The following is an 18,112-nucleotide window of genomic DNA, read 5'->3' on the forward strand; positions in this document are numbered from 1 at the left end:
TATCCAGCAGTTCTGGGAGGGACAGGATCAGAACCCTGGTTTTAATGTTTGTTTGTTTGTTTTTTTACCTCTGTAATCCCCATTCCATCTCTCTTTCTGCTTTTCATTTCCAAATATCTCCGCATGCCTCCCGCTCCTCCATCCCGCCTGTTTTGCTGCTCCTTGGCACGGTTCCTGCAGGCAGGCAGGGGGGTCAGCTCAGGTGAAAGAGCCCATTTCCACGGTGGCTGAGCACACCCTGGCTGAAGCAGGGCTGCACCTGGAAGCACGCGGGGTGAAACAAGCCCTGGGGATGTGCCCAAACACTGGCCCTTCGGGGAGGCCTGCGCCGTGCCTCCGCCTGACTGGAATTAAAGCCATACACATTCATCCTAGCCGATGTGCTACGGATCCATACACTGCTATATCCCACAATAAAAGCCCCCAGAGGCCCCGGTTCCCCTTCCCCTTTCTCCCCCTGGGTGCCAGGCGCATCCGAAGCCCACCCCGGGCTCGGCGCGGCCTTCCCGCGGCTCCCCCCTCCTGGCTGCTGCTCCCACGCTGCCATTTGTATGTCGCTCACGCGGCTCTCCCCACTTAGAGCTGTCTCCTGCTTCCTGCTGCCAAGAGCCGTCTCTGTTCGAGACTCCCTTTCAAACCCGTGATCACCAGGAGCCTTCCTCCCACCTCCCGTCTCCCCGCAGCTCTTCCTTAACCATTCGCTCCTGGTCGCGTGCTTTGGTTTTTGGGGAGCAGGGGAGCCCCCCCGTGTGCTCGCTGCCCTGCACACATGGGGTGAGGGCCCCAAGCAGCCCGGTACAGTGGCTACAGAGGAGCATTTTGATGGGGAAGGGGAGGTGGCACAAGTGAGCCAAAATGTTGAGGCCACGCTTTCCTTCCCAAGTAGTCGTGTTGAGCAAGCAAGGCAAGGACACAGACGGATAGCAGGCACTGCAAAGGCCAAGCCTGCGTTCAGCTGCTCGTGCATGGTAGGAGTCCATTTTAATTAATTAAGCTTTTTGTCCCTCGGACATTTTAAAAATGGCCCTAACAGCTTTTCTGAGCTACAGGTTTCACACGAGAAAAGGGTCGTGAGAAATCACCGTTTAATTAAATAAATTTATCTTCGGCTGATGACCCTTCCCCAAACTCGGAACCTCTTTGCCACCATTAGAGCCCCACATAAACTGCAGCAGTTAGCAGTCTGCTTCGGGATTACGGCGTTCCTAGCAAGAGAAATTGCTCCTGAGATCATTTAACCTCCCCGGGGAGATGACAGGAAGGAATTAATCTTCCGCTGCTAATCCGCCCTGTGCTGCTGGATCAAAAATTGGCATCGATGGGGGTGCCTGCGCAGGGGAGCCTGCGGTGGCATTTACCATCCCTACGTGCTCCCTCCCACCTCCTCCCCGAGCGTGGCTGGGGAATCAGGGGGCAGCTATTTTGGGAAGCCTACACAACGTGCTATTAAATGGTTTGTGCTGCCCGGGAGGGACAGTCAGTTTTTAGCATTGCTCCACGGCCCTGTTGGTGCCAGCAAGGTGAGCGCTGTGCAAGTGCTTTCACTTCAGTCCCATGAATCAGCCTCTTAATTTGGTTTTGCTGCTGTTTGCCATCTCCTTTATTTCATATTTACTTGTTTATCCTCCATTATTATTATATTTATTATTCATTTACATATATTATTGTCTGCTGCACAGGTACATCAGCTTTTTATTCTCCTAGGATGCCTGCGGGGAATAAAATGCACAAGCACAACCCCATGCCTGGGAGATCTTTTGTATCAGAAGTAACTCTGCAGCTGTTTTGGAAATCTCAAAAAAAAAAAAAAAAAAATTCCCAAGAGCACAAGATACCACCTTTCGGGAGCTATCAAAAAGCTTCAGTATTTGTGGATCCCCCAGAGAGGGGGATCTGGTTTATAGGGGTGATGTAGGGCCTGTCCTGGAGCAGGGACAGCACCGTGGGTTATGAGGACCGACCCTGTAGTGTAACTAGCAAGTAGGAAATCCCCTTTGCAACTGGTCTGTGTAAAAAAATTAATTGGCTAAAGAGCATTTGTACTAAGTTGCCTTGAAGAATTGTAAATCACAAGCCTGTGCAAACAGGAACCTGCTTGTGTGTCCCCTGTGGGCAGGGCAGGGCTGTCATGACAGATTGGACAACTCCAAACCAGCATGGACTTAATGGAAGGAGCTCAAAAAAACCAGCAGGCTCACCTAAACCAAAGGCCAAGCTCCCGCTGGTGCTGGCAGAGGCAGGATTGGGCCCAATGGCAGAAAAACAGAGGTCATTTGTGATTCCTCCCCCCCTTTTTTATTTTCAAAGGCTGATTAGAAGAGAAAGTGACCCCTCAGTACCAGTCAGAAAAGCAAGAAACATGCTCCTCCTCTCTTCAAAAACAAGTAAATCCAGTGAATTTAGAGCAATGTTGTTGTTTTAGCCCAGAGAAGCAGGGCAATCCCCAGGGGCCTGAGGTCTGTGAAGGTGCCCTTGAAGTTCCTGACCTGAACGCTGGACAAAATGCATTTCCCAAAGGCGCAGGGTGGCACGGATGACTCCTTCAAAGGGCTTGTCTGTTCCTGGGTGCTCCCAGCTACCTAATGCTGCCTCCAGTGTCTCTCCCCCAGAGTTTTTAAAAGTTTTCTGTGGGCTTGCTGCGGGTGGTGCAGTCCTCTGAAGCTGCTGCCCTGATTCTGGAGGCATGGCTGAGCCTCGATGATGCAGGAGTGGATGCGGGGCTGGCGCGGGGCCCTCCAGGCACTGATGCTGGAGGCAACCAGGGCTCCCTCTGAACGGGTCTTTTGTCTCTTGTCTTCTGCTGGAAGGTGCAGGTAGCAGCCGTGGTGCACAGAAATACACTGGAGAGCACAGACTTTGGTGTTCTTTATTTCTGGGCTGGGATCAAGGGCTGCTGCGCTCTAAAACAAACGATAGCTCAGGTAATACAGATACAAGGTTCAGCTCGGGTAACCAGGATATTTCTAGCTCAGCTCCTTTATTAAGTTCTGCATCGTGATGTTTCTTTTTTCTACACTGAGCATGTTCACTCGAGAATAACATTTGGGCGTGCTTAGGGTGACCCCGTTCTGCGTTTCGGTGCAGGTTTGCAGAGGGAAGTGGGAAAAGCCTGCCGAAGCCCCGGCTGGGCTAACAAGCAAAGCAAAACCTGACCTGCCATCGGGCCTCCCTGCCCGCCAGCTGCCCCATCGCTGTGCAGAAAGGGACGGGTCAGGGCTCCCCGGGGCCGTGTCAGCCCCGCGGGCTCTGGCAGGGCGCTTCAGCAGGTGCCGGTGGCTGGCAGTGTCCTGCCTGGCTGTGTGCGCGCCGATTACACGCAGCCAGCACAATGCGGGCTGACCTAATGCGATTTCACACGAGTCGTTGCTGGGGCCGGCGGTTGTAAAGGACGTATAGACGGCGGTGCCCTTTGACAGTCAAATCATGTTCCCCATCTAGCACAATACGGTTAAAAACAAACAAACAACCTGGTGGAAAACTCAAGTGGCAGCTGCAGAATGTCTATTTCATTTCTGCATTAAAAACTGCTTACCGTGATAGATGATAGCGCGGTGAAACCCAGAAACCAGCTGCCTGTGTTATGCCTTATATTTATATTTAATTTTGAAGAACTGTAGTTTGGGGGCTTTTACCGAAATAGACACTGTAAATGGTATCCTGGTGGATTCTGTTTTGCTCAAAAGCAGCTTTACTTGCACACCTCTGAATCCTGTTTGTCCCTTGTTCTTCTCTGAGGTTTCCAGCACGCTCAAAAAAAGAAATGATAGAGTAAAAATAGAGCGAGCGTGGTGAGAATGATCTCCTCTGGCAATAGAGCACCATCGGTCTCCAGTCCTAATTACTGCCTTTTCGCCCTCTAACAATAGGTCTGAAACTGTGTTTCTGGGATATGGGGCTTTCCTTTACAGCGCCTTTTGCTGCGTGAACCTTACATTAAGGAGCCTTGCTCCCCCCTGCCCGCCTCCCCCTTAAACCTCCGCTAAGCCCAGTGACGCCCTCCCCGAGCGCACCCCATGCACGTAGGGCGTATCGCTACACACAGAGCAGGTCGCCTAAGCACGCAGCCCGGGCTGAGGCTCTGCCAACGCTGCTGACGGTACCAGCTCTGCCGGGAGGGAGCGGAGCCAGTGCCACGCTGAGCGCAGGCAGCAGCAGCCAGAGCCCTGCCTGCGCGGGAGCCTCAGCTCGCTCGCAGCGCGCCGGTGCTGGCGCTGCTCGGAGGCTGCTGCTCTGCAACAGACAGCGTCTCTGCATTTGCAAGCCTGGCCCTCAGACACCATAAATAACAGCATTTTGCTGTCTCAGTAGCCTGCGAGGTGTTTTTTTTTTTTTTTTTTTTTTTTCTTTTTGCACTGTTCGTTCCTGACCGAGCCAGGAGCAAGGCGTTGTAGAAAACACGACTCGGGAGGTATCAAAAAGCTACGTGGAAAATCAGAAAATCGTTGTTCCCTGGAAAAGTGTTTATCTCTTTCAATGCATGGCTGCCCTTTTTGATGCCCCACGTGCTAAAATGCATCATCCATTTCTGTTAGAAATTGCACACAGCGAGCTATTTCTTTGGGGCAGCCCTGTCTGTCTGGAAACAATTGACCCCTAGGATGTGTGAGGGATTGAGTGAGAGGAGACACCCTTTGCCTCCAGCTTTGGATGTTTTGGGGAAGCGCTGTAACCCCAGGGTGCTTTCTCTGAGCATTTTTTCAGTCCTGCTACCAGTGGTGCTTTGCTTACTGCTTGCTTGCAGACCTTCCTGATGCTGTCCATGTGGTTTCTCTCGCCTGTCCTCTTCTCATACAGCAATACGTGGAGAGGCTTCTTCACCTTCATAGCTCGAGCTCCTGAGCCACCTCTGACATGTTTTTCTTGCGGGCATACCAGGTGAGAGGGGAGGACTTTGCTGTTGTTTGAGCTACCTATTGCCACAGCAACACCCTTCTGTTTAACCAGCCTCTTAAACGAAAGGTGATGGGTACACACTTCATTTTCCCGATAGCTGCTAGCAGCCAGGTTCCTGATGGCATTTAAAACCCAGTGCTCTGCCAGAGATACTCGAATCACGATGAGCATTGCTGAAAATCTGGAGTTTCAACTCAAGGTTTCTGATCTCCCAGCAAATCTGGGAGAATCAATCTCACCTCAGCAATGAGCTTAACAAAATGTTACGATGCTTTTAGTACAGACATTAGACTGCAACCAAATTTTACCGGGAGGTGCTCAGTGGTGACAAGGCTTTTTCTGTGCTTGCATTATTTAAAGGTTACCATCAGAAGGGCACATGACTTACGATATAGGACAGAGTAAATATGTAAGGTTAACGATTCTTCCAGTGGAGAGCCCTGAAAAGGACTGTGCAGGTGTAGCCCAAGGAACCACATAAACATCAACCAATTATTTTCACGTTTTTTTTTCTTTCTTAGTGTAAGCTTCAGCAGCTGGGTCCCATACGAATATGTCATGACAGATGACAGTGATATGAGCAGATGAACCCCAAGGCAACCAGCTATCCTGTCAAGGAGAGAGCAAAGCTGGGTCCCATGGCATGGGCTGTGTCACTGACAGCAATTTACTCCTGTGGTCAGGTGCCTGCAGCCTGCATTCTGCCCCAAGAAGCAGGTTTTGAAGTATTTTTAGACATGATGGCCACTAATGTTTGTCTTCAGTAAGAACCTCTGGCAAAGGAGAGTCCCATCGCCCACGACCTGGTGAAGTTTAATATTTTTTGAATCTGGCATTTGAAATGATGCTTAATGAAGCCATGCCGGCCTTCCTACCTGTTCCTTCCAGGCTGAGGTCTACAGCAACATTAAAGCTGTCAAGAGAGAGGGAAAAAGGTTACTCCGGTGCCTTGTCATAACTGTTTACATTCATTGTGATTTGGCTTAGACCTGTGTTTTATCTGGCTCTGGCCTTGTGGCTCAAAACACTGAAGATGGAGGCAAACACACAGTTTCCTCCTTTAAGGTGAGGCCAGAAACATTTTAGCGTAAGTACAGTGCAAAAAGATTGGCTAATCCATCACCTCCATTAGGAGCTGTATAAACAAACTGGCCACCGTATTCTGCTGATAACATCCAGCCAGTTGCTCAAAAGCAGGGATCGGTTCCTGTTCTGGCTTGCACCACAAAAAATGCAGGGTGTCTCCAGCGCCTGCAGAGGCGTGTGTGACGGCGCACGGCGAGGGCAGCGCCTCGCGCACGCTGCCTCTGCAATCAGGGAATCCAGAGCCTGGCTTCAACTTGAAACCCTTCATTTCCCATGCCCCGTTCTCCATTTGAAATACCTCCTCTGCTCTCAGGCGCGGCCCAAACGCTTCCCATTGCATTGCTCGGGGATGTCAGTGATGTCTTGTGGGCAGGGATTCGTATTAGGGGAAGCTGCTGTGCATGCTTGCTAAAATAAACTGTGCTCAGTCTAATAAAAGGGAGGATGTCAGTGCTGAGGCCAGAGTTACAGCTGTTTGGGAGTTTGCAGCCAAAACACGAATCAAATCCCTCTGTACCAAACTTTCATGATGGACTTTAATCTCCGGATTTTATAGACAAGCTCTTGCACGAGGCAGAGGGTTCTTTTACACATTGATTCCTGGCATATTTACTAATTTCTAAGTGTTGCTCACTTTCTTCCACGTTTATTTCCAAGAAAACGTAAACGCCAGACTTTACAGCCAGAAGATCTGATGGCACCTCGAGGTGCCCATCGCTTTGCACCTTGGAGATTTCAGGCACCACAGGTCATTCCCCCTGCTCCGGGCGGCAGATCTGAGTTTAGCCACGGGGACTGCTTGCGACTGGAGCTCCAGGAGGTGGATTTTCGGGATAAGAGGGCAGTGATGTGAGCGGGATAAGCGTGTGCACGCGTGTGTGTGTGCGCACGTGATGTGACGGGCAAGTGGCTGAGCGCTGGACGTGTGTAAGCGGCTAAGCCCCGCTAAGCCCCCGGTGCTCGGGTGTCTCTGTGGTGGAAAAGGAAAGGACGAAGCCTGGCCCCGGGCCCTGAGGTGCTGCAGCAGCTCAGGGTCACTTGAGCAGCTCTCCCCATGTCACCTTCTGCTCCTCAGAGCTCATCTTGTGCCTTCCTTACACCCTTGCCACTTTTTTTTTTTTCTCAGCACCCACATCTAGCAATTCATCTGGCTATCTACAGGAATCCCGTACAAATAAGTAGTGAAGGTGCTGGCCAAAAAAAAAAACAGAAAACAGAAGAAAAAGGGTAGTAAGACCAACAGAACGTAGAATTAATCCAGGACATGGTCTTGAAAAGAAAAAGGAGAAAGAGAGTCAAGTTAAAAGGTCATTCAGAAGGAGAGGTGATATGTGGAGATTTAGGGTTTTGCAAGACACCACAGGAGGAACAGAGAGATGAAAATACATGAGCTACCCATGCCATCTGTCAATGTTTGCACAGAAATCCCACCAAGCCAAAAATATTGTTAAAAATCCGTCAAAGTTGCTTGTGGCACATCCCACCAACAAAAACATAAGAAAGCCATGAAGTCCCCGGCCGAGCCTTTGCTCCTGTTTTGAAGCCCTTCAGCACAGTTTCACCCTCAGCACGTCACCCCACCAGCTTTTAGGACCGGCAGGCTTCCTCCCTCTGTTTCCACTCCAAACCTGCAACCCCAACTCCGTGCACAAACCTCTCCTGCCAAGCGAGCAGGGCACAGCTCCGTGTACTTCTGCAACACGCCACCTAAATCACACCGCCGTGCACGGAGCAGGCGAGAACTTCTCAAACTTTTCTTTTCTTCTCTTTTTCAGTAAATTCTGAGAGAAGACGGGAGCAGCAGTAAGGAATGACCACAACGACATAACAAAATTCTTGCAGTTCTTTCCAAATCATTTTTTTTTTTTTAACACCTTAGCGTCACAACGACTGGCTTCACTAAGTTTTTCCCCCCCTCCCACTTCTGCCCCTGTTTCGGTGTGAATACACAGCGGTGGTTTTATGTTTTATGCCATTACGCTGTGCGTTGGCCAGGGCAGGGCTGCAGCACCTCGCGGAGCACCAGGTTGCTGCAGGAGTGGGCAGGGGGAGCAGATGGCCCGAGAGAGCTCAGTCGTTGCTTAAACAACAAATTTCAGCTGCACATAGCAAAGGTAGCAGAGTAAATTATTCTAAAATGGGTAAACTCATCCTGCAGAAGCAATAGAGAATATCTTAAAGGGCACTCTCTGCTCCTGGTTTTCACCACCCTCCCTTACTGCAGCACGTAGCCTGCATATCTTATCATTTTTACCCATCTTTCACCAATCAGATTGAAGCAAGGATTTTTTTTTTTTTAAGCATTTGCTGATCCTAAGCTCACCCAATTTTGTGTACAGGGTTGTAGCTGCATGCCACAAAAAAAAAAAAAAGGCTGTCCTAAGCAGTGGCTATTTCTGAAATATCTCCCATAAGATCCACCAGCATTGCAGTTTGGCTTCCCCTTCTGACTGGCAGGGAGCTGCAGGAGCTGTGCACCCCTCCAGAAAACCCTTCCTTCCCCCAGATGATGAAGTAGAAAGGATGCCTGAGATATTCAATGTCTGTGGCTTCCAGGCAGGGAATGGGTGAAAGGAGGGGGAGGTTGTTGGGGTAAGCAGCCCTTTTCCTTGGGAAGGAGAGGCTTGTGTTCATCTTACAGGATTAAAGCTTCCACCTTGGTATAGGGCAGCTTGGGAGGGGGCTGGTTCCCCAGGCGAGCTCACATCACCTAGGAGGGAGGCAAACCCATAGCTCCTCTTGCACCCACAGCACTGATCACAGAGCTCACCATCTTCTTTGCACTACTCTAAGAGAACCAAATAAATGATTTGATACATCACTACGTAGCATGGCACAGCCTTCGACTGTTGGCACCAACTCGAGAGACAAGAGCAGAGCTCGTTTAAGCATAAGGAGCAAAAGAGCTACGATGATACCACCTGCCCGCCTCAGCTTAGCTCATTCAACAGAAGTTTTAAAAAACTTGGCTGTAATTCGGCACTTCCCAGCCTGTACTGACACGGACTTAACAGCGCATGGGTTGGGAACTACCCTGACTAAGAGCTGACTTGATATCCCCCGAGAGCCAGCACGAATCTCCCCACGGGCCAGGACACTGATTTCTGCAGATTGCGGGAGACTTTGCACTAAGCCAGGAAATCCTGAATCTGTTAAACATTGCTTACAGGCTCCCAAGTATTGTCAGGGCATTATAGGTTTTTTTTTTCTAGGGGTGGGCCCCTATGCAGTGCACATGAAGAGCCCGTGGTGTCGGTGTTTGAGCAGCCTCCCAGTTGCACAGGGGGCTGGATGTGATGGCGGGGAGAAGAATAGAATAAAATAACAAAATATCAAAATAAAATATCAAAATAAAAACATCAAAGCAAAACAAAACATCACAGTCCAAGCTCAAATAACGCAGCACAGCGCAGAATAAAATGGTAAAACGAAATCGCTTGCGCGCCGGGGGGGTTCCCAAACGGGAGGAAAACTTTTCTCCAACAGGAGGAGCTCTTTGCTTTGCTGAGACGATGTCAAAGGAGTGGCCACGCTTACTCCGAGCCCCCCCTTCCCCCTCCTTTCCCCCCCCCCCGCCCCCGTTTTATACGAGAGCGGCAGCTTAATTGATTTGATAACAAAATAAACAGCAGCCCGGGGCTGCCCGCTCGCCCCGCGGGCGGCCACACGTCGGGGCCCCGAGGCGGGCGGCTTGCGGGCTGGCCCCGGAGGGCTGAGCCGAGCCGAGCCGTGCCGGGCTGAGCCGTGCCGAGCCGTGCCGAGCCGTGCCGGGCCCCGGGGGAGGCAGCTCCGCCCGGGTGAGCGCTGCCGAGGAGCCCGGGGGCTGCTGAATAAACCGGGGGGGTCGTGCCCGGGGGGTGGTCGTGCCCTTAGAGGGGTCGTGCCCGGCCTGGGGTCGTGCCCTGGGGGGGGTCGTGCCGTCGAGGGGGTCGTGCCCAAAGGGGGGCCCCGCTGGCGTGTGGCCGCCAGCCGAGCGCGCAGCGGCCGGGGATTACCGCACGCCCGCGCCTTTGCGTGGCAGGGAGGAGCGGCGCGGCCCCCCCGGGGGCTGCGGGGGGAGGCCGGGCTTGCAGTGCCGGCCTCGGCCGGGAGGGGACGGCCGAGCTGGAGGAGGGGGAGCCCCGGAGTGCCTCCGACCGCCGCCGGCCCCGGCCGCGACCCCCCAGCCGCCCGCCCCCTCCCCGGGGTCGAGGGAAGCGGGGAGCTCCCGGGGAACCCCGGAGGGGGGTGCCGCGGCTGCCCGGGGGTCCCCGCGGCTGCCCACGCGTGTTCGCGGCCGTGGGAGGCCGGGCACCCCGCGGCACGGCGTGGGAGGCCGGGGCAAGGCTGTCGTTTGCTCCCTGCCCGCAGGGATTAGCAGCAGCGTGGGTTTTCCAGCGCCTTGTCCGCAGTTCCAGCTTGTTTTTCTTCCTAATTATTTTTTAAAGACTCGATGACTTCTCTGTGTGGTTTGCCTTTTTTTTTTTTTTTTTTTTTTTTTTTCTCGGTTTCGTCTCCTCAGCGTTGCAATGGGGATTTTGAGCTGTGGAACCCGAAAGCAGGAACCGTGACTAATTTAGGGGTGTATTTCTTCGGCGCATTCATTTCAAGACGGTAGAACTTAGAGGGTGGCTGCGAGCCGGAGAGGTGCGAGCAGGCTGCCGGGCGCTGAGTTTAATGCGCCCCGAGACACGCCGAGTGTGTGGGGCTGGGGGAGGGAGGGAGGGGGCACAGCAAGGCACCAGCAGATTGCCGTGTGATTTAGAGCGATGATTAGGTTTATCATTTGAACGCTGATGAATTCAGGGAACACGAGAGCTGCAATTGACATTCCTAAAAACAATTAAAGCGGTGGGGAGCGCTGCTCGAAAATCGATACGGCCCAATGTAACGCTGTTTGACTATAAACAGATTCCTCCTGTAGTAATAAACCGTGAAGTGACTGCGAAGCACCGCGATTCCCGAGCTGAAAAGAAGGTCTTTTCCCTTCAGCTCCCCAAAAGCGTCCCCCCAGACCCTTAACAAAGCCCGGGCGAGCCCCCCCGCTCCGCTCCCGGAGCGCGTCCTGGAGAGGCGAGGCGACGGTCCCAAAGAGCCTTTGGAAATGCTCGAGCAGCCAAACATTGCTAACCCCGAGGCTAGGTCGGGGGAGGTATTTAAATAGCTTCCCGAATAAGCAGCGAGCGGTCTGCTACGAAAATAAACCGGGAGTTTAAGCTTTAAATATCCAGGCTTGATTTAAGAGCGAGATGCGCGCCTCGGCTGCATCGGCCCCGCTCCGGGGGCGGCGGGGACGGGATGGGGAAGGAGAAAAGGACTCAAAGGGGGGAAGGGGAAAGGGGATGGGGAAGGGAAATCCCCCCCAGGGTGCCTGCTGGGGCTGCGCCCCACACACGCTGCCCTCCGCGGAGGGTCGCGGCGGAGAGGCGGGGGCCGGGAGCCGGAGCCCCCCCGGCGCAGCGCGGCCCCGCAGCGCCCGGTGCTTTCCGACAGGGGGCGAGGAAAGCCCGGCTCCGGGCGCTGGAAGCCCCCTGCGGGAGCGGGGTCGGCGAAGTGGGTGGGGGGCGGTGTGTGTGGGGAGGGGGAGGGAGGAAGAGGGGAAAGCGGCACCCGGCGAGCCCCGGGGGTGTGCTGCGGAGCGTGGCTTTCCTTGCGGTTTGGCTGCCGGCGGGAGAGCTGCGCCCGGGGCCGCCGGTTTGGCACGGCTCGGCCCCGCTGGCTGCGAGCACCGGGCCGCCCGCCGAGAGCCGCGATCGTGCGGTTTGCAAAGCAGCGGCTGCTGCGCGCCGGGGGCCCTCGCCCGCTCCAAGGGATGAGGGGGGGTGGAGGGGGGAGGACGGGACCCCGCTGCCGTGCGCCCCGAATTCCTCCTCCCCGGCCCCAAAATCGCTCGCGGGAGCCGGGACGGAATAGCCGGGGCCGGCGGAGGGGGGATGGGAGGGATTGCGCTCGGCCGCCCGTGATGAATAATCCGGGCCGGCCTCCCGGTTGCGGCGGCCAAATCGCTGTCGGATCTGCCAAGAGATCAGCCGCTACCTCTGCCCGCGCCTCGGGCGCTGCTGGCCTTTCCCCGGCTGGCTCCGGCAGCGCGCACATCGCGGCCGCCGAGCGCACGGCGCTGCCGGGGCCGCCCGGGGGAAAAACGGAGCCGGGAAGGGCCCCGGGGGGGCGGCCCCGGGGGCGGGGGGCTCCCCGCGGCAGGTGTCCCCCCCGCGGGTGGGAACGAGCACAGGCTGTTCCCGAGCGGGGCCGTGCAGCTGGCCCCGCAGGGCGCTGCCAAAAAGGCCACGGGAAAGGTTCCCCGGGGGCGTGCGCCTCGGGGGCGGGCGGGGACGCCGCGTGGGGACGCCGCGCGTGGGAGAGCGGGAGCGCGCCCTGCGTGTGCGGGGCGGGGAGGCTCGGGGCGGGGGGGACGTGGGCACGAGTGGGGGTGTGACAAGGCTCGTGTGAGACCCCCACGCTGCGTGTCCGGGCGTGAAGCACCCGTGGGGCAAGCGGCTTTGGGGTGCGTGGGCATCCGTCGCTGCGTGGCACGCCGCGCGTGGGGAGAGGCGCTGCGTGTGTGGCACGCCGAGTGCGTGCGTGACACGGCGTGCCCGTGTGACTCAGCGTGCGTGCGCGGCGGTGCACGCGTGGGCGAGAAGCCCCGCTCCCGCAGCACCTCGCCCCCCTCCACCCACCCCCCCCCCGGGATCGAGGCGCCGAGCCCACCCGTGTCCGCGCACCGCCGTGGGAGGGAGCTCCCGGGGCGCAAGCATGCGGCGGTGCCACGGGGGAGGGACCCCACGCCCTTCCCCTCCCGCGCAGCGCTCTGCCCGTCCCCACCTTGTTTGTTATGTGCGGCAGGAACTGGGATTTTCCATCTGCCTGCCCCCGCCGGCCCTGACCTCCGGAGCGGGGCTCGGAGCCGGCTCTGCCCGCGGGGGGCTCCCGGTGCTTCCCCGGGGCCGGGGCCGGGGCCGGCGGAGGGGAAAGGGGCCGGTGGGGACGGCGGGGGGAGGGATGGAGCTGGCGGCTGTGGGCCCTGGAGACCTGCCCTTGCCGGGGAACCCTGCCAGCGCTGTCCTGCCTCTGCACGTCCGAGCGCTCCGGCGCAAGTTTGCGCTTTCCCTGCCCTGGCGCGGTCTCTCCTGCGGGGACAGCGAATTCCCTTAAAGTGGGGGGCGCGGTTAAAGGTTTGTCGGGGGAGGGGGCGCCTCCTCCACCCCGCTGTGGGTGTGCGAGCACGTCCCCCGGCGAGCCACGTCTCCGTGAAGGCGAGCAGCCCGGCCGGCGGCTCGGCGCGTCCCCGCCCGCTGCCGGACACGCGTGGGGACACGCCGGGGGGGCGAGAATCGGGAAGGATCGGGCCGGGCCGGGCTTTGCCTGGGGGCGGCGTGGCAGCAGCGCCGAGAGGGAGGACCGGCTCTCCTCCTGCTGCTTTATAAAGCGGAGGCTGCCCCTGCCCGAGCAGCCAGCAGTGATAAGAGTTGATTTACAGGTAGGGGTGAAACGTGCTCGGAAAACCTCGTGACACTTCCCTCCGGTGGATTCAAATAATATATAAAGACCGTGAGGTGGCGATCTCCCGGGTAGCTCCTCGGATGCGTGGCGTTGTTGTTAACACATGTTTCAATTTTGGATCGAGACTGTCAATTACCCGCTGAGCTGCGAGTCTTAGCCTCGGGCGGGCAGGGGAGAGGGGACGGGTGTATTTATTAACCTCTCGAGCCTGGCGGAGCAGCGCTCCCAGCCTCTCGCTCGGGCTTTCTCGCCCCTTCCCCTCGACCCGTGCCACCCGGGCAGCTCTCACGGCTCTCCCCGCTGGACTTTGTCACCCCCCCGGCCACCCGCTGCCACCCGGCCCCAGCGCCGGTGCCTCCCGGTCCCGGTGTGGCCGAGGCCCCGAGGGGAAGCGGGCTGGCCCCGGCGGCGAAAACAGCCTGATTTCCCCCGGCCGGAGTAGGAAAACGCACGGGCAGCGTTTTCTTGCTTCCGCAAGGCTGTCTCTTTCCCGGTCGGAAAAACAGGCCGGCATCGAGCGGCCGATCGTGTTTTTTTTTTTTTTTTTTTTTTTTTTTTAATTAATATTAGTATTTATTTTGCTCCGAGCGGAAGAGCCCCTCGCGTTCCCCCGGGAGCAGAAGCAAAATCTCCCCGAAAGCCCTCTCCAGAGGCAGCAGCGGAAGGGCTGCCGATTAGCATTTCAGCTGCCGGCGGAGCTCTGCAGACAGATCCGTCGGGAAGCGCATCGCCCCCCTCCCGTGGCGTCCCCTCCCCAGCCTCCCGCGATCGCTGCCGAGGGCTCGGAGGGCTGAGATCCTCCCGGGAGGGGATTTCTTTTTAGGGGGGGGGACACGTATCTTTTTTGGGGGGATGCCCTCCTGCTTGCCCCTTGCCCTCGCAGCGGACACCCCGCTGGAATAACCCGGGGAGGCCCCTCAAACCCCGCGGGGAGGCTGTGCCCTATTTGCGCCTCCGCCGCTTCCCCTCCAGTCACCTGAAAAAAAAAAATAGAAAAAAAAATAATAAAAAAAAACCCACGAACTGGCTCGAAACGGCGCCTCCGCCGCCTGCTTCCCCTTCCCCCAGCGGCCCGACCTCCCAAACCCGGCCGGCCGGGGCCGTGCCGAGCCGTGCCGTGCCGAGCCGAGCCCCCGCGCCCCCCGCACGCCTCTCTCCGTGCTGGGAGCCGGGAGCGCGCCGCTCCGCACCGAGCCTCCGTGACGAGCGAGGCACATCGTAGGCAGCCTATAAATAATTTCCATTATGTTCAGCTGACAGCGCGAGGCGATTAATTTTAATAGCTGTATATTTGCCTGTTTCTCCTAATGCTCTGTAATGAGATGAGAAGCCATCCAACCCCAGATGGCTCCAGCCGCCTCGTTATTTATTTATTTTGTGCGTGCGTGCGCGCGTGTGTGTGTGCAAAAAAAGGGGAGAAGGGGGGAGCGGAGCAGCCCGGGGGGGGCGGCAGCCCCCACAGCCTCCCTCGTCCCCGGGGCCACCGGAGCCACCGTGACGGTGCGCATCCAGCCCCGGGCACTTGGCTCGGAGGTTTTTTTTGGGGGGGCGGCTCGGTGGTGCCGGGGCTATTTCAGGGCCTCCGGTCTCACGGAGGCTCCGGAGTAAATGTAGCAGATCGATGTCGTTCGGGGTGAGGGGAGGGCGAAGGGGACCACGGATCAAAGCCCATCCTATTAACCTAAATCCCGTCTCCTCGCGGCCCGGGGAAGGGGTGGGCTCGGGGGCTCGGGGGGTTGGGGAGGGTCGCTTTGTGGGAGCCGGGAAGCGAGCACGGCACCAGCTCAGCGCCGTGGCGGTGTGTGCGGCGGTGTGACAAAGCCTCGGCGAGCTGAGCAAGCTGTCCCTCAGCCCAGGCGGGGGAAGGGGAGGCCGGAGGGATGCTTCCAAACGGAGGGACGGCGGGGCCAGCCCCGCGCCTGGGCACGGAGAAGGTGTGCGGGTGCCGGGGGTGTGGGGGGGTCCTTCGGCGGCAGGACGAGGCTGCTCAGCCAGGTGGAGCGGCGGCGAGGCGAGCACCTGTGTCTTTTTTTTTTCTTTTTTTCTTTTTTTTTTTTTTTTCTCTAAAAGGCGTGCACCGATAATTACGGCAGTTAATTGCGTTTCTTTGAAGGTCATTTGAAGTTACGGGGCTGTGTTTTCTTTTCAGGCGGGCAGACAATGGCTGCGCGCTGTTTTAAATGTAAATCAGAGGGTATCCGCATAAACCTGTATTGTAGGATCGAGGCGTAATGGATTCACTCCGGCTGCGCCTCAGCTCGCCACAATACAGCTGAGCCGCGGAGCCGGGAACGCGCCGGGGTTTCTCTGCGGAAACGCAGTTGCCGAAGAACATGAAAAGCATTAAATCGGGACGGGAAGGGGGTGGCGGCGGGGGGGGGACACACGCTGGTGCTGGGGAGGAAGGCTCGGGACCGTGGGGCCACCCCCTGCCGGCCCCGGGGAAGTTCCCCAAAAGGACACCCGAGGGGACAGCCCGGCCTCGCTCCCCCCGGGACCCGCCGTCGGGTCCTTGGGGTCCCCGACCCCAACCGCCCCCGGCCCGGTCCGGAGGAATGTGGCACGGGGCCAGCAGCTTGTCCCCGCCGCCCCTAAACCTTCATTAAGCGAACCCCTCGACGTGATCAGCCCGGGGGCCCCGGCGACCCCCGCAGGCTGCTCGGCGGGGGGCTCGGAGCCCGCAGAGCCCCGCAGCCCCCCCCTTCCCCTTCCCCTTCCCCTTCCCCTCTTCTCACAGGGCACCGCTCGCAAGCCGGCCGTGCAGCACGGAACAAACGCTCATTGATTTGATTTCCACAGCGAGCCGAGCCCAGACGGGGAGGGCTCGCCCCCGCGGTCACGCGTGGGGAGGATGCTCGGCTCCCCGACGGCCGGGGGCGGCCCCCCAGAGCCCCCCGGAGCCCCCACCCGTCGGAGGGGCGTCGGGGCGAGGCAGGGGCAGCCCGGGGGGGCCGCGGTGTTTCCCTTCCCCGCGGCGCCGGGCCACCCTGGCGCAGCTGGCATTGTGTGACCTCCATCCCGGCGAGCACCACCGGGAAAGTGAGCGAGCCCCCCCCTCATCTCCCCCCCCCCCTCCTCCCTCCGGTACCGCCGCTTCCCCGGTTGTCCACGGCAACCGACGGATCTGATTGAACCTCGCTGTACGCCGTGACACCCGCATAATGGATCATCCTGTCAGTGCTCCTTTATCACGGGCATTTATTTTGGTCACGGCTGCTGATAACTTTGGTGTTTATCCCTCGTGGCGTTACGGGGCCCGGCTGCCGGCTCCTTTGGCCGCCTCCCCGAAGGCGGAGGGGAGCCGGGACCCCCTCCCCGAGGGCTGGGGACGGGCGGATGCCTCCCGGTTTGTGGGGTGCCCCCTGTTTTCCCCCCCCCCCGGCTCCTCGGGGCCGGGTTATCTGGGGTCATGCGGAGCTGCCGGCTGCTGTAACAGGCTCAGCCGGAGCCCCGGTGCTGCAGGGAGCCGGGGGAAGAAAGCACCGCTCGCAGTTCTCCATCCATCCATCCAGACACTTCAAAAGTAAATAAAACAGGGCAGGGAAGGGCCTCCAGGGAGGGGAAGAGAAGAGGCCTCTGACAGGCGATTGTCTAGGGCGGAGCCAGGGCTATTTCCAGGCCAGGAATAACAACACTTGGGCTGCGGTGGCTCCGACCCGCGTGTCCAGGAAAGACCGGATCGGGGTGTTTGTTTGGGTTTTAATTATTATTTTGACGGCGGGGCTGGCTCAGCGCAGGCGAACAATGACCCCGGGCGGGCCAGGAGGGGCACTGGGCTGGGGGGGCGAAAAGGCCCGGCTTGGGGGGGGGCGGGGGTGCGGGACCAGCTGGGGTGCCCCCCCCCGTCGGAGGTCGGGGACAAGGGGACAGGGGCCGAAGGGAGCCCCCCAGGGCTGGGGCCGGGCCGTACCAGAACGAGCCGTGCCGGGGGCGGGGAGGAAGCCGGGCCGGGTCCCCCCCCCCCGTGGTGCTGGTGGGCGGGAGGGGGGTGAGGCCGCCGCGCTTATCTGGGTCACTGGGGTTAGGAGGAGCAGCTGATAGGAGCGGAGGAGCTGAGCTCCCGCTGCTGCAGAGATAGAGCCGCGATACGGGCCAGGCAGGCACCGAGCTGGAGGAAGGGAGGGAGGGAGGGAGGGAGGGAGGCAGAGAGGGAGGGAGAGAGGCAGGGAGGGAAGGAGGGAGGGAGGAGGAGGAGGAGGAGGAGGAGGAGGCGGCTCGTTCCGGCTCCCGAGCCGAGCCCAGGTGCGCTGTGGTTTCCCTGCGCTCAGCGCTGCTCGGCAGCCCCCCTCCCCTCGCTTCCCATCCCCCGTCCCCCTCCGACGTTTAACCCTTTCCCACCTCGGTGGGGGCTGCGGGGCTGAAGGCGTGTGCCGGCCCGGCCCCCACTCCCTCCGTGCCGGAGACCGAGCGCGGCAAGGAGAGGAGGGGAGGGGGGGGGGGGGGAGAAAAAAAAAATAAATTAAAAAAAAAAAAAAAAAAAGAGGGGAAGGGGGGGGTGGAAGGCTGGCCTTGCGGTGCCGAGCACCGCCCTCGGGCAGCTCCCGGGCCCCGGCTTTGTACGCACACACACACACACAGACACACACACACAGACACACACTCGCACACCCAGCTGCGCCGAGCAGAGCCAGCCCCGGGGCCAGCCCCCGCC

The 18,112-nt window shown here is 58.5% G+C and overlaps 1 protein-coding gene across 1 annotated transcript in view; it reads right to left on the minus strand.

The window, feature by feature from the left end:
- Nucleotides 1-17,561, minus strand: part of ATP6AP2 (ATPase H+ transporting accessory protein 2) — a 103,843-nt gene extending 86,282 nt beyond the window's left edge. The window contains exon 1 of the mRNA XM_068686332.1: nt 17,551-17,561. The gene's annotated coding sequence lies outside the window, so the exon portion shown is untranslated. The remainder of the gene's footprint in view (nt 1-17,550) is intronic.
- Nucleotides 17,562-18,112: the final 551 nt, after the last annotated feature.

This window comes from Anas acuta, chromosome 1 (genome assembly GCF_963932015.1).
Source record: "Anas acuta chromosome 1, bAnaAcu1.1, whole genome shotgun sequence".
Classification (NCBI taxonomy): domain Eukaryota; kingdom Metazoa; phylum Chordata; class Aves; order Anseriformes; family Anatidae; genus Anas; species Anas acuta.